This window comes from Rhea americana, unplaced genomic scaffold (genome assembly GCF_003343005.1).
Source record: "Rhea americana isolate MKP2758 unplaced genomic scaffold, rheAme1 scaffold_33, whole genome shotgun sequence".
NCBI classification, from domain to species: domain Eukaryota; kingdom Metazoa; phylum Chordata; class Aves; order Rheiformes; family Rheidae; genus Rhea; species Rhea americana.
In genome coordinates, this window is record NW_028186457.1 from 2,358,805 (window position 1) to 2,374,532 (window position 15,728).

Below are 15,728 nucleotides of genomic sequence, written 5' to 3' on the forward strand. Positions count from 1 at the left end.
ATTCCTGGCACTGGATGTCCTTAGAGAATGCCATAGCATAGGGTACTTTGGCTGAAATGGTGTTGTTGGCATACACAGCTTGGGCATGCAGCTTAATTTGGTGGAAGACTGAAACTTCGTTAGTGTTGGGGTTGCTTTATGAAAGGAGAGACTGGGACAACGTCCAAGGGTTTGTGATAAGGCAGGGGCAGCACCCCTGAGTCACTGACAAGATCTTCTCAGGCAGGAGAAGTTTGATGGAGCTGGTGCTGGCTGACAGCCTGTGGGCACATTTGTTTCCCTTGCATTGCTCCAGGGCACACACTGCAATGGGCCCCATGGCTGACATTGTTCCAGGGGTTTCCCAACAACCATTTGTTTTTCTACAGAGTGATGCTAATGTGCTGAACCTAGCTGAAAGCAGACAGGGTGCATTTTTTTCCCATTTATTTACAGACACTTGTATATATAGCAACTAAATCCTCACAGTAGATGTCCACAACACAGGCTGATGCTAAGCAGAGGCAAATGAGCCACCAAGATCCTCTTTAGCACTGAGGACAGGAATGTGGTGAGAAAATGAAGCTGGAAAAATAAGGCTATTATTTTCTTCTGAATACAGGCAAGTGAATATCTAGCAATAAGGAAAAGAACATTGTAGTTGGTGAATATCAGAGACAGAGATAGGATTTCTTCAGTGCTTATCATTTTTCAGTGTGTATGGAGCCTGTGGGAGGTCAGGAAAATTGTCATTTACTAAGACGGCTTGAAGCTTTGTGGGCTGATTGCTGGAGTAATGGTCCTAGGAATCTTCCCATTGATGTCAATAGGCTCCAACTTTTGTTATGTGGCTTACAATATTGTCTGCTTTCTTAACGCTCTGGTCATGAACTCTTCTTCTAGAAACTGTCATCCAAACTTGTAGTCTCCTTATATTTTACCCCAGATACCCCTGTCTCCTACCCGTGTATCTCCTGCAGACTGCTATTGAGGCAGTAAGGGAAAGGGAGAAGAGAGACACTTTGCAGTGACTCAGACAGAAATAGGAGTAGCATAAGAGTAAGGGATGATCTGCACAAATGTACCTAGGAGGATTCCTGGGCAAATCTGCTTGCAGAGACAAGTCAGAGTTTGGATGCAGGAGGTCAAGGAAGCAAATGAGTGGAGTAAGACAAGGATCTAAAGCAAAGACAGACCAGACTCTGCTAAAGTGTTTCTCTCCCATCCCTAGTACCTAAATTAGCTCTTGGGAAGAGAAGCTGGACTTCTGTTATGCTCTTGGCCTTTTGTTATGCTCTTGCTGCCTAAAACAGGCTGTTCCAGTGATCACAAATAGGATTTCTAGGCATTTCCATAGTATAAATAATAACAACAGGTAGAATGACACTTCAGAGCTGATGGGCTTAAAGTTGCTACTGCCTAGGACTGAGTAAGAAAAACCTCAAATCCCAAACAGGATATGTTTGGATGGGTAACCTACCTGTGGTGCTTCACTACTGCTGCCTTGTTCTGGCTTTGTGTACATCCAGCTAAGGAGTTCTAAATTATTTACCAAGGCAGCAAATTAATGCCAAGCAGCACCAGCACCTTAGTGCTCAGTGAGTCATACATAAAACATGTTTCCTTTTGTAAGGGCACGATGTGCTGGCGGAAAGCAGGCTGAGGAGGGAAAGACTGCAGGAGATGAGTTTAGGGTGTCAGGGGCAGGAATTTTCAAGACAGCTGAATAATGAGGAGAATGATTCAAAGTCAAGTTTCTCAGGTGCCCTATGAATTAGCACAGTGGGAGGGAAAAAGAGAAAGTGAAAGAAGAGAAGTGGCATCACTTTTAAGGCTCTGCAGCAAGTATTGCAAGTGAGACTGGAGAGAATGGTTGCTTTTATTGYTCCCTCCCAGGTATGTTTTCTATGCATATGGAATATGGAAAGCCTTTGGCTTTCTGGAAAAAACAGCAGGAGCATTAAGTAGTCCTCACCATCTGCAAGGGAGTGAAATGTTATTTCAGCTTCACATCCTCCACGCCGCACTCTTCTCTCCCCAAAGACTCTGATTTCAAGTACACTAAGCTCTAAACTTTTGCTCTGAAGGCAGTCACCTCCCCAGCATGAGCAACCCTACTAGTCCTTGAAGCCTGCACACATTTCCCAGTGAATTTTCCCTCAGGGCCATTAGCAGGAAGATTCTAGACTCCTCAGATTGATGAAGTCCTAACAAGAGGCTGGGTTTTTAAAATCCCATATCCAGGGAGAGGTCACTGCATCTTTGGCTGAACCTGGAGATGGGACCCACTCATGAATTTATCTCTTGAAATAAGAAATGAAATGTTCTTTCATTTGGACAAGGTTTCTTATGTTTCTTGGGCTTTCTAGAAAAAAAATTTAATGAATGATCGTTCAAGTGACAAGACCAAATCTGTCTGGGTCCCAGGCAGATTTCAGGGCAAACTATGCAAGCTGTTTTGCAAGACTGTAAATAATTTCTATCAGTGATCTAGCAGGCTGTGGATGAGCATGAACGATATTTAACTGTGCATAGGGGCACCTATTTAGCTGTGTCATTAATAGAATGGCTTGCAGGTCGTGGGATATTGCCCAAGKTTTATCTTCCTTTCCGTTTGTTCAGGGAGGACTTCCTATAGCAGGGAGCTGAAATAGAATAGCAGGGTGTGTGCATTTCAGAGTATGGAGCTCACACTGTTGTCACCAAGTCTAGGTGTCAGTCACTGATTTGGGCAGCTATGGCCCTTTCACCACCTAAATCCTCACTGGAATAACTGGAATAATTTCCAAAATGTCCTCATGACATTGGCTGGAGAAGGCACTTCCCTGTAGTGTATGCATGTTTTGCAGAAGTTTACAGACAGAAATGCAAAGAGCTTTCTAACTGTCTGGAAGCTTCAGCATGCAAATCACAGATGTTTTTGGATGGGAAAAGATTTCACAGAAAGGAAAAGGCTAGAGAGTCATCTCCATTTGTAAAATGAGAAGAGAAAGGAGACTTCTATCAAACTCAGCATTTCTAAAACAATTCAGAGGTAGATTTTCTATTAACAATGGCCAATTCTGAAATAATAAGAGCAGTTCAGAAATATTTTGAGTCCCATTTGTCTTTGCCTCTGAACCAAGTTTTTTCAGGAATACTTGAGCATTAAGCAGTTAATTAAATCTGACTGTGTCCTCACAAATTCTATTAGCAGGAAAACACTCTTCAGAGTCCTAGTTTGCAGTTGGGGTTTGTGTGGGTAATTAACTCCTCTTCCCCTGCTGCCATGTGATTTCAACAAGTTCCTTCTAGATTATAATGAGGTTGATGATTACCAATSCCTGTGCCTCTTTAATAAATTAATAGTAATAACAAATGTCTATGCATTCTTCATTAGGTGATATGGAAATGACTTTACTCTGAAGCTGAGACTGTTGGAGCTTGGCAGCATTTGCTGGAGGGGTGGACATGGGGGTTAGTTACCTAATTTATTGTGTGTGCAGCACAGATTTTCTCCTACCATCTTTTAGAGCTCTCAGCCTTGTGAATATTCAGTGCTTTTTTTCCCCAGCAATAAAGAAAAAGGAAAATTGGGTTGGAATAAAAGTAAATTTGGCATTGGAAGAGTTTGAAATAATACATTCAGTTTCACCCTGTCAGGATCAAGGGGAAGGCAGAAAYCTGTTCACCATCATTTATGCCTCCCTCTTTTAGAAATGTGATTTGTTATCTCCAGTAAAAGCATTTGGTGATGTGATGTTTGGAGATCTCCTTCATCTAGCAACTAGCTAAGAAAATCTCAGAGGATTTAGAAGACCTTCATTAATCAAATCCAGCAAAAAAGGTCCAGTCCTGATTTTTTCTGAAAGGAATCAGAAAAAAGAGAAGGGGAAACTAATGAGARTTTTGAACTCACTTCCATCGATAATTCTGAACCAGGCTCCCTTGAGCAGTTCAGAACACTCTATGCTCCGTAATTAGAAAGGATTGGCCTTCAGTTGCCTTTCCCTGTAGCTTCAAGGATCCCAGTAATCTCTATCAATAGGCATTGATATGTCATGATGTCAAAAGGYGTATACARCATACRGGCTCCAGCTGATTTTGCTCTTGGTATGCATATGATCAACATCAATAACACCTAGTATTGATGCTGMTTGGTTTCCATTCCTATTGATAGGGATCAATAACAACATCGACCATTACTGATATTGGGAAGCCTTGATGAGTATCGGTTTCCATAAGTATCAGTATGAAATGATAGCTATATCTATTGATCCCTATTGATAGGCATCAAAAYCTCTTGATCTTGCAAAAAATTTATAGCTTTTGGTCTTGGGTCAATTTTGCTCTTGGGAGGCATTGACTAATACTAACATCAATACCTTCAGATGTTGAGAGGCATTGATACCCGTCGATTTCTGTACCTATCAATGGGCATCTATTTTGATAATTACAGATAGTTGAAGGCACAGTTTTCATTTAAATATTGTGTTAAAAATAGCCTCCTAAGAGAAGTAGGTACTTTGTACCATCATGTTTTATGACTGTTACATATTTCCCTTATTATACATRCCTCCAAATCCACAATGTTTGAAAGAAAAATAGAGTGATAATTTAAATACTTCTATGTATTCCTACTCTGTTTTCACTAACACCTTTTCTGTACTGTGTGCAATATATGYATCTTGAGACCTTAGCTTGGGTTATCCCTGGTGACTAACTAATATCTACTCTGATACAGAGCTATCAAGTAACATCCCAGTCCTCTCCAGAAGTTCATTTCTTTTGTACTTAAGCAAGAAATCCCCTAAAATATTTTAGTTTCACTAAGATTATTCCAGACTTAAACAGCTGAGACAATAAGCAAATGTTTGCTTCTGGTTGTTTTCAAAATGGGTGGTGCCATTTGACAGCAGAAATGCCGATCAAATATAATCTATACAAGATTACTGAGTGTAAAATACCTTGTTTCACCTCCTGCTTCAGTTTTATCCCTTTCTGAACCCAAGTTGCTCTGCCCCACAGTAAAACTYGGGTGCAAGTTCACCTGACTAGTTTGAATAGATAAAATACACAGGATGGATCAAACAGGACACATTTTTAATCTGTCATGCAGTTGCATTATCCATCCTGCAGCGCATGAATTTCTCTTTCAGAATAGTTTTTGATAGTCAGTCCAATGATATTCCACTCGCTACAACTCTTTATACTCTAGCAAAGAAGAATCTCAAATAAGATATGCTACTGAGGTTTGCCCATTGTTATTAAAGTCACATTAATTGTGTTGGCTGTTGCGTTATTTTCTTTGTTTACTCTTTAGTTACATGGGCACTGAGCTGTCTTCTTTTTCTCTCTTCTTCATTTTTGAGGCAAGAGTATACAGAGGGAAGTTACAAAATACTTTTGAGGAAAGCAGAGAAAGGGGCTCCTGGAGCTGCATTGGTTGCTTTCTCCTGCTATAAATGTGCCCTGTTGTAATCTTGATGGTTGTCCYGTCCAGTAGGTCCTCTGTTGTGCTTTTATGAGCCAGCAGAATTATAGCTTGGTTTATAGGCCATTATTCCTGATGGTTCCTTCCATTTTCAAGGCAATATATATGCTCTGTAAATGCAGCTGCTGACCAAATGGCCAGAGATAAAGCTCTGAGCTGGTTGTTTGCTAATAGGAAGCAGATTTTTAAGAAAATGTAAAACCAAACTGGTTGTTTCTTCTCCTTGTCCTTATCTTAGGGAATTAGCTGTGGAATATGGAGAAGCAAAAGAAGGACAGGGGAAGTGTTCTGCCTTAAGGAATGTCCTTATTTCTTATTTGTCAGAAAGCCTGAGATCTAGCCAGGAAAGGAATGTAAAAGCTGAATCATCAATCTACTCTCTTTATATCTTGTTTTCACCAGGCTGCTTTCAATCATACGAACCCTCAGCAATGTTCTTTTTTAAGACTCGGTTAGGAAACACATGGGAAGGAAGAGCTGGCCATGGCTGCAACACTGATGGGGTTCACATGGCTGGCCGTGTCATTTCTCCTTCCTAGCTGAGAAATTAGAATGGTGTTTTCTCTCTGCTCTGAATTTTATGGCATGTTGCTCCCTCATTAAAAACAAAAACAAAAAAACCCACCCAAAACTAAAACAAAAATATCAAGTAAGCCCAGTTGAATCGCTGTTGATAGAGGCTGTCGCAGAGAGAGGTCTCCATTTGGCTCATCCCAGGCAGGTACTGACAGCAGTGCCAAAGTAGAGGAGCTCAGCCAGCTCACAAGTGGARTATTTTGCAGTGGCAACTCAGTCTACTACATGGCTGCATCTCTCCTTTTCTTGGGGAGCCCTTATGACTGTGACTCTGCTGTTTCCTAATTAGCACGGAGGAGGGGTTATCCAGCTTTGTTATCTCCAGGAGTGACCATTGCATTTTATGTGGCTGCCACTCTACTGAAAGACAGAAATAGTATCAGCATCAACAGCTAGGACTGACAGAGCACCAAGCTGTCTGTGGATTTTAACAGTCACTTTCTAAGGCTGAGAAACCTAAGGTAGATAAGGGAGCAAACTATGCCTTGCTCACCCACTGTATCAGTGCCATAAATAAACCACTTATTCTTTGATTTTTGTACTAGCTGCCTGATACTGCGGCTTACATTTTTATAAGTCTATTTTGTTCCTTAAAGAATAAGAAAAAATATAGACCTAAAGAGAAGTGGCAGTATGATTTGTTTTAAATAAATTACCCTGGGAGTCATTTCCTTCTATTAAAAATRTATTCTACATTTTTAGAATGACGTATTTGTATTAACATCTTCTGATGTTATGACCTAGACTTAGCATGACAGAGAAACAAGATCCAAGTGAACAATTTATGCTCATGCAGTTTTGTAAAATTATTGATATWTTCATATAATATATCCTTTTTGAACTTTTTGAGAATATTTCTTGTCCAGTGTTTTCATCAGCTCATGCCCCTACATTACATTTAATAGAATATTTTGTTCAGACAACAAGATCTCTTAAAACGAATGAAGTCTGTTCTGAAGAAGTAATGCCTTTTTTACTGCAGCAAAGTTAGTTTGCTTGCCATCAAGCTCTTCATGTTTTATGATACTTGTATTGCCATGGTATTTGTGCTTTCAACACTATCCTTGGGTTTTAAGATTAATGTTAGAAGTCTAACCTAACCCAGTGGAAGTGATAGTTCAGGTGTTAAGCATTCTCTGAACCATTTGCTGATAGTATGCTGCCCATACAATCTCTTCTCAATTCATTCAAATCTTCCCCAAAGTTACYGGTCAGCAAAAGAATCCTTCCAGGCCTTATCTAATGTCTTTAATGCAATTCTTGACACTTATCTTTGACAGCACTTCCCTTGCAGCTTCATAATTCATTTACCTCGGCAGACCTGAAACGGAGCCTTCCAATCCATTGGAATTCATACTTCCCTTTGGGGGATAGAAGTGTAATTTGGTGGGTAAGACACTTACTTGATGCAAAGAGATAAAAAAAAATCTCAGTCTTAATTCCTTCTCCAGTATGTATTTAATTATTTAGACTCAATCTTTTTCCTCTGAACCACATCTATCTTTTTTTTGGGAAGCTAGGACTTTATTTATGAATTTCCTTTGCTTTAATTTAAATACCGGTTAGTAACGCACAATAGGAAAAATAACTCAGTTTTCAATTATTTTTTTCTGAACTGTTACTGAATTAAAAAATCAGGAGGTCTGCAGAACAGAGGACACATAAGAAGCTCTGACATCAACATCTTGCTATATAGTCTTGAACACATCCCTTAGAGTGAGATTTGTGAAACTGCTTAAATGCTTATAGATAAAGATTTTCTAAAGAGTTTGTCTAGTGCTCATAAATCTCATCCTACGTATACGGACCACCAAGGTCCTTAGGTGCTGGACTTCTCATTTGTGAATCATAGACTAGTCTGGGAAGGAGATCTGCATAATTCATTTAACTCAATGGAGTTGAGGGGCCCTGTAGTGGCCATACTCACTTGTGAACTTTAAGAGTGGACATAAAGTGGACATATCTGCTTGGGGTTCTCAGGTATCTAAATGAATTAGACACTTTTTTAATGGATTACTGTCTCAAATGCAGATGCCTGAATTTCAAAACCACCTAAAGACAAGATTTAAATTAGAACTAGACACATCTGCATCATTAGTTGTCTGAATGCTTTTACAAATATGGCCTTTAACCTCTCTCCACCTTGATTTTCATTACTCTGAAATGGATCTGAGTAATCATGTAAATCTGTTTTACAAGACTTCTAAGTAGTTAATTGGCCTCATTCTCCTGTCACAGGAACTGGCTTTGTACTGCTGTTGTACCATCAGCTCAGGAAGAACTTGCTACTCACATGTCCAGTGCTAGTGAGTGAAGTGTGAATATGTGATACTTGGAATAAAATCTAGTAGTCCTTGATCTCATRTTGAGTAGCTGTTCTCTCCAAAGTGAAGATTTTATTTCTTACTGCTTTCCTTAACAGTGACACGGGTACTTAAACCAGTTTACATGACTTCTGTGGAGAAGGAGGTAATGATTTATTAAATAAGGTTATGCTGTTCATGAGTAAATCTTCTAGGAGACTGCTTTTTCCTGTCTCTGCATATTTCAAGTCATGGTTTTAGAATACTCTCAGTTCAGAAATGAGACTGGCCTAAGAAAAAATAAAAGGACTATTTTTAAGCTTACTAATCTAACTTRTACTGTGACCCCACAAGTCACTAAGTCAGCAGATTTCAGAGTGCTGTACTGAGGGAGCAGGGGCAGAAAGTAGGAGGGAGAAAAGAACAGGATAGGAATGCCTTGTATTCCTCACTAAAACTGGTATCTTAYGAAACTACCGCCTGGAGAACTTGCAGGATAGGTCAGACAGCTTCTGGGGTGTAGACTGACTTGGTTACTTTGAGTCCTGTGATATGTTTAAGCTGACACTTTTTCCTACAAGAAATTGGGTATATATGATGAAAGAAGATAAAGAACTAGCAGTGGGCCCTGCACACAAATGCAGAACACTAGAGTAATGTTGTAACAATATTAGCTCTACTGCTACTTCTGRTTTTGCTTTCTTCCCTCATTAGAAGCAGCAATACAGACAATGGACCTGCTGCAAMCAGAAATAAACTAGAAAACAATATTTTAGGTCATTTTTCATCTATTAAAAATGTTCTTGACATCTTGAATAGCTACAGAAAAGTTGACATGGGAAGCTATCTTTCATTTTACTGATAATAATTGAATTAGTCTTAAGTAGTTTGAGTTAACACTGATTAAAAGAATTAAAATTGTTTTAGATATTGATCCTTCACCTTTTCCGGATGGGAAGTAGGAAAAGCTTTGCTGTAGAGGCTTAGAAAAATTCTTGTTGTTTTTTCTTCTCACTTAGCTAGGAACAAAATCCATATTTGTGAACAAAGAAAGCAAAGTTAAAAAAAATAGAAGAAATTTTGTAGCATCTGTATTACACTGATTTTAGTTATCTACTGCATGTTGCTGCAATTTCTTTGACATTTCCATTTTAATTCCCAGGGGAAAAAAAAGATGCTAGTGAGGCTGTGGGTTGGACAATACAATGAGGTATCTTATTGCTGATAAAGAAGTGACATTTTTACTATTAGTAGTAGAAATATCAACAGAATATACCTAAATMCAAGACCACCAGGATTCCTCTGTGACAGACACTGGACATATGTTGGTAGAAAACCCCTTTTCTAGTCAGTTTGCAATTAAAATAGCCAAAATGGACAAAATAGACATCTTCTGCCTGATTTTTAGGGGTGACAAACTGAGGCAGAGAGTAAAACTGAGCTGATGGAGGCAGATTTTTCCTACCTCACAGGGAACTAAATGTTTTGGGTGTTAGTCATGCTTCCCACTCAGTTGTTTGATGTCAAGATGTTCCCTTCTCATCCTGAAAYGGCAAAGCTGGGTGTAATTCTGCACAAAGAAGAGCTTAACATCAAAGTCTAACAACGGCATGGTGCTACCRATGTTGGAAGCTCCCTGACCAGAACTATATTATGAGGATGCTCTTTTTTCAGTGTGGTAGTTTTATCTAAAAAGTTCAGCAATTTGTGCTGGGTTTCCAGACCTCAACCAGCTCACCCAAAGTAGGAACTCTTACAAGTCTGTTTGGTGCAACCAGTCCATTTTCTGCAGAAAAAATTCGTTATCTTTTGAAGGTAATGGATTAATGCYATCAGAGATCATCATCTTAGGCATGGGCTGCAGGTTATTTACTATGGAACTAAACTGAGGTAACTCAGGCATTTGTGAACATCTGAAAATATCCATTAGCACCACCATGCTGTGAAAGCACAGCTGTTCTCTCACCTTACCCCTTTTCGTTTACAAAAGGAGGGAAGATTGGGCCCTCAGGAAATAAAATGCCTGGTAGCAGGTTGCCATCATGAGAACAATTCATCCATCCTGCATGTCCCCTGTCTCTGTGTCCTAAGAAGTCCCTAGGAAAGGAMTAAAGCCTAGAAGAATTTCCTTGAGTATTTCACAAAGTTTGCAGGTTGGAGGCTTAGGCTGAGCATCTGGCCTTTGCAGAATAGTCTTGAGTTCTAGTCTTCTTGCCCCATGTGCAGAAAACTTCCCAAACTATTTTGCATGAGCTGTAAAGCCAAGAGCATCTTCCAGGTTTATTTTTCTATCTCTGTAGTAGAGAGAATGCCAAGAGACTGGATGACATTTGCTTTAGGAGTGGTTTGCGCACAATGTTTCAAAAGCCCCAGAGCTGGAGAACAACTTACACTGCAGCATTTTTGACTGCAGCTAGCAGGCTACACCAGCAGAATTAGAGATGTTAATTTCCTATATTAGTGCTTGGCTTCCGTTGCTTTTCTTCACCTGTACTAACTGTAATTTGTGCAACTTCCTTCAGATTTGCTTTAAAAGCTATTTAATTCCAGAGGATCTCAGGAACCTGCTGTAGAATATAGATATACTTTGCTGAATTGTTATCCTGTCTCCCAGTAAGAGGGCTTTGTGCTGTTAATTACAGCCTGAAGCCATTGAATACTACTGCTGTGTTAAAGTAAGTGGAAGGAATGCTCTATGTCTCTGAGCAGAGACCACTGTGCATCATGGGCTCTTTATAATCTTGGCTTTTTGGGGGAGTAATAATTTCACAATTCTTAGGAAACATTTTGTTGTATTAAATGATGTGGTTGAAAGTCCTGCTTAATTATTGATGTGCTGAGAGCAATAGGATGGATCTAACCTACTATCTGATGGTGACTTTTCTCCTGCACAATAAACGTTTACGCTTCAGGAATGGTGTGTTGATGAATTGATGCAGAGTTCATTGCCAGCACTCTCTTGCATATTTTATGAAGCAAGCAAATGATGGGAAAGAAGGCTGATTTTCCTTCTGGAAACCCCACCTTTTAGCAAAGACTGAGACTAAAGATGAATTCTCTTATCTGTGAGAGAATGTTCTCATGTGAAGAACAGTTATTTTTTTTTCTCTCTATTTGGTATGACTGAGAGAATCACTTTCCCTGGGAGAATGAATTGCTCCTTTTCAAGGAATATATCTGACTTTTCCTAATTTTGTGAAGGGTGTGATGACTGACAGCCTTGATCCGTACTCTCCTTTGTGTTGACATACAGGAAGAATTGTAGATACTTCTAAAGACCTTTACAGYATATCCACCTGCTGCACAAAGTTGTGTTGAAAACGATCTGACATCAGTGTAAATGAGGCACATGGAGAGATGAATGGATGGATGTCCAATGTGATCAACTGTCAGTCCTCTGCACAGAAAGATAATTTTAGGGCTCTGGAACACAATTCTTCCCTGGGCCAGTGAAACTTTAAGACAGTGAAGAAAATTGAAAAACTGAGCTGCTGAGGAGCTTCTCTTAGGGAAGGTGTCAAGGGGATGGGGCTAAGCTCTTTTCAGTAGTGCCATGAAACAAGACAAGAGGCAACAGGCACGAACTGAAGCACAGGAAGTTCTGCCTGAACGTGAGGAAGAACTTCATTGTGAGAGTGACAGAGCACTGGAACAGGTTGCCCAGAGAGGTTGGGGAGTTTCTTTCTCTGGAGATACTCAAAACCCACCTGGATGCAACAGTTTCTAATATGTTCTAGGTGACCCTGCTTGAGCAGGGGTGGGGGGACTAGATGATCTCCAGAGGTCCCTTCCAACCTCAACCATTCCGTGGTTCTGTGATTCTGTGATTCTTACAAGGTGCTCTGTGTTTCAGTGGTTTCAATATCCTTTTCCTGGGGAAATGATAGAATTTGAATAATCTCAAAAAGGAAATGGAACTGGTCCCATGTTTCTTTGATCTTGCAGAAGTCCCCGTCCTCTGAACTGTTCCAGTTTATCCAGACAGGACTGATCTCACCTCCAGCTATATTTTGAAAGTGACCCTGAATCCAGAAAAGGTGCCAAGGCATGTACTTCCAAGATTTCAAGCTGATGTAAAGGGTGTCATCACAGCCCCAAAGAGAGCAAGATTTAGGCCCCCAACCTGTTAGCACCATTTCTTTGGCAGATGCTCTTTACAGTATTCTGGCTTTTTTGGGTCCTATTCTGGGTTGCCCGACTTTCCCCTTTGGAGAAGAACTAAAGCTCAGAGTAACGGACTCTGCAGCTGGGGACATCCACTAAAAATGAGCATTAAAAGACCCATTGTCGCAAGAAATAAGTTCTTTTTGTGGACTTTGGCTCTCAGTTCCCTTTCTGTATAGCTGAGACAATGGGACTGGCCTACCTGACCAAAACGCTGTCTTTTCTTTCCATAAGGCAATTTAGAAATGRTACTATTTTGCAGGCTAGAGACAATAAAAGTGCTTCCTTTCACAGGAGGCAATTAGAACTCAGATATTCAGCAGCTGAACCATGGCTTAGATGGTTCTCAACAACCTCATCTAAGGCTGCCCTCGGCTTGACACTGCATCATGCAGTGATAACAATGATCTTATGTCATCGCTGCAAGGTCAGAGATCTGAGCTTGTTCCAACAAATGTAGAAATTAGAATCATGGAAAAAATAGTTATCAGCAAGCTATTTGAGAAATGCCTCTGCATGCTAAAATCATACAGCTTCATGGCAAAAAGTCTATCATAATAAAATACAAAAAAAAATGCTCAGCCTTTTAAATGATATTATTTTCCACTTCAAAGGCAAGAAATTCCTTTCGTTATCTACCCCTTCTTCTCTGTATCTCCTCTGCAGAGACTAGCTGGAAACATGAAAGAACAAAACAGCTAAGACATTACTGTAAGCATATGCCAGTGGTTGTTTAAGACTGTTCACAGTCAAATTCGTTAACAAGCTTTGCATTACATCTTTTTATTTTAACCCGTTCCATATATCAAATTTTATAATGTACCATTCAAGTCCATTTCTCACACAGAATAGCTACAGATTTTCATTTTGCTTTAAACTTTGCTATGATTGGCATACAATTGCAACCCTGCCTTTTTGGATTTATAGATAAATATTGCTGTATCTTTTGTTCATAATTTAACTTGATTCCTTCTGGTTGCTATTTCTTTGGAGAGACAATAATACATCCCTCCACACTTACCATACTGCCAAACATGATTAGAAGCCAAAAAAAGAAATACTTGCAGTAGTTTTATTCGATCACAGAGGAGATACATAAATATGCTTCYGCATGGCTATTTTAACATTTTATTTCCGCCGAGCAGGCCAAATCTGGGTTTGGACCAAGTATTAAAATAGCCCTGAGCACCCACACTTTAAACTCCGTTATAATTTAATTATGGTAATTATTTAAAGAAAGTCGATCTGCTCTGAATATATCTTCTGGAGTTCAATTTGCCAGCCCTGCTCTAGGAGCTAGGAACAGGATACAGTGAACAGCAAAGTAATTCAAAGCTTTTTTTTTCCTCTAATGGATCAGATTTGAAAGAAAAGCCTATAAACCTTAATGGAAGAGAAGACATTCTTAAACTACACAACCTACACTTCCCTAGGGAAGTTAGGTAACTTGGGGGGGGTGAGAAATGTTAAGAAACTCACGTCTGATTTATCTTTATGAGTCTTCAAGTTTTTCCAGCTTGTGTGGCCCTAAAAGAGCACGTGAAAGGCAAAAAGGCCATCACCCTCATGATATTAGACCCTGATGACCGGCAGGCAGAACTGGAGAAGGCTGCATGGAGATATTTAGGGTGTCTCAATAGAAAGGAGGAAGAACAGCGGCTGGACTGGATCTCTTCATTGCCATCCACACAACCCCTCATCCCTGTGCAGAAGCATAGCTGTAGCTTTATTTTGTGGATGCTAGGTTCTGGAGTTTAATGATAAGTACAGCTGAGAGGAAAGGGAAAGGAAATTTCACCACCATAGATAACAAGTAATAGATTCTATATTCCATAAACTGTTCTTCAGTCGGCATCCTCTTTAAAGCCAAGCAATGCCAAGCCTGGCACATTTTGGAAACCAAATCTGAAAAACTCTCACTTGAACCCTGTTTTACATATATATATCTATAAAAATTTAAGCAGTAAAAATGAGTGCTTCAAAGCAACATGTTTGATTATATTTAAATTCAATCTGTGTCTGACAGAGATGAATTTTAAGCCTGCCCTTTTGAAGGGAAACAAACAAACAAACATCCTTGCAGAATAACTACAGGAAGCTGAGTCTGAGACTCATAACTCTTTAAATGTTTTTTTCATTTGACAGACCCATCTGTTCTGGAATTGCCATTTCTCAGGAGCTGGACTGAAGCTAGAATTTTCTAGTGCCTCTGATCTGGAAGCTATGCTCAGGAATATCTGACACCTTGATGAGGGTTTGAAAGGTTGGATAAGAGATAAACCACAAACATATAAAACAGTCTTAACCTGCTGGCTGTAGGAGCGGAGCCTTTGTGTGCATGGATCAAGGAAGGTCATCAGAGCTGTCCTGAGGGTGGGACTCAGCGAAGTCACTGCTGCTGCATCTGCCTAGACCCAGCTCAACTTCTGAAGGATGCTTCTTCAGGGCATGGGTATTTTAGGGGAAGAATGGGAGTGTTTGTTCAAACTAGCTTGCCTAATGATGTGTTACAGCTTGACACACCACATGGTGAGAGCTCCATGAACCAAATAATAGCTTTCAGCTGACAGGGGTCTCTTTCTCCCTCTGTCATTCAAGGGATAAAAACAAGTGAATATTGACCTTTCTAGTATTAACTTAATGCTAGCACACAAAACTCTTCAAAATGTGTCACCAGTCATGTTTGCTTTCACCTGTCTCCCCGAGATGCTGTATCAGAGTTGAGATGAACAAAAGAAAAGTACTCATATACATATACGTATACATATACATATACGTATGTATGTGTATATATTCATATAAAGTAGATTGTGGTCAAGAATCATAGTTTAGGAATTTGTTCTTCTGATTTGTTCCCAAAAGTCCAAACATCAGGGTCCTTACAGCACAGTGTTAATCAGATTGTTTTAAAATAGGGAAAAAAGAAAAAAATAAAAGATAGAATGAATTTTTATTGCCTTGCTTTACTGTTAGGGGACTGTACTGACTTGTATTTCTACTAGTTAGTCCAGGTACTCAATAACTTTTATTATTATTCTTAAGTCATGTGAAGATGCCTAGAATATATGGATATGTTTTCCCCTTTTTTCTGAGTTTATATATAAATCTAAATACATTATATACTTAAACTGTCAATAATATAACTGTATATTAATCTAGATGGAAAGGCATATTTCAAAGGATGGAGTTAAAGTTGATATTGGAATGTATATGGTGAAGTATCATATGTCAAT

The 15,728-nt window shown here is 39.5% G+C and overlaps 1 protein-coding gene across 1 annotated transcript in view; it reads right to left on the reverse strand.

Moving 5' to 3' along the window:
- GYPC (glycophorin C (Gerbich blood group)) overlaps nt 1–15,728 on the reverse strand; it is a 142,701-nt gene that overhangs the window by 19,105 nt on the left and 107,868 nt on the right. The window lies entirely within an intron of this gene.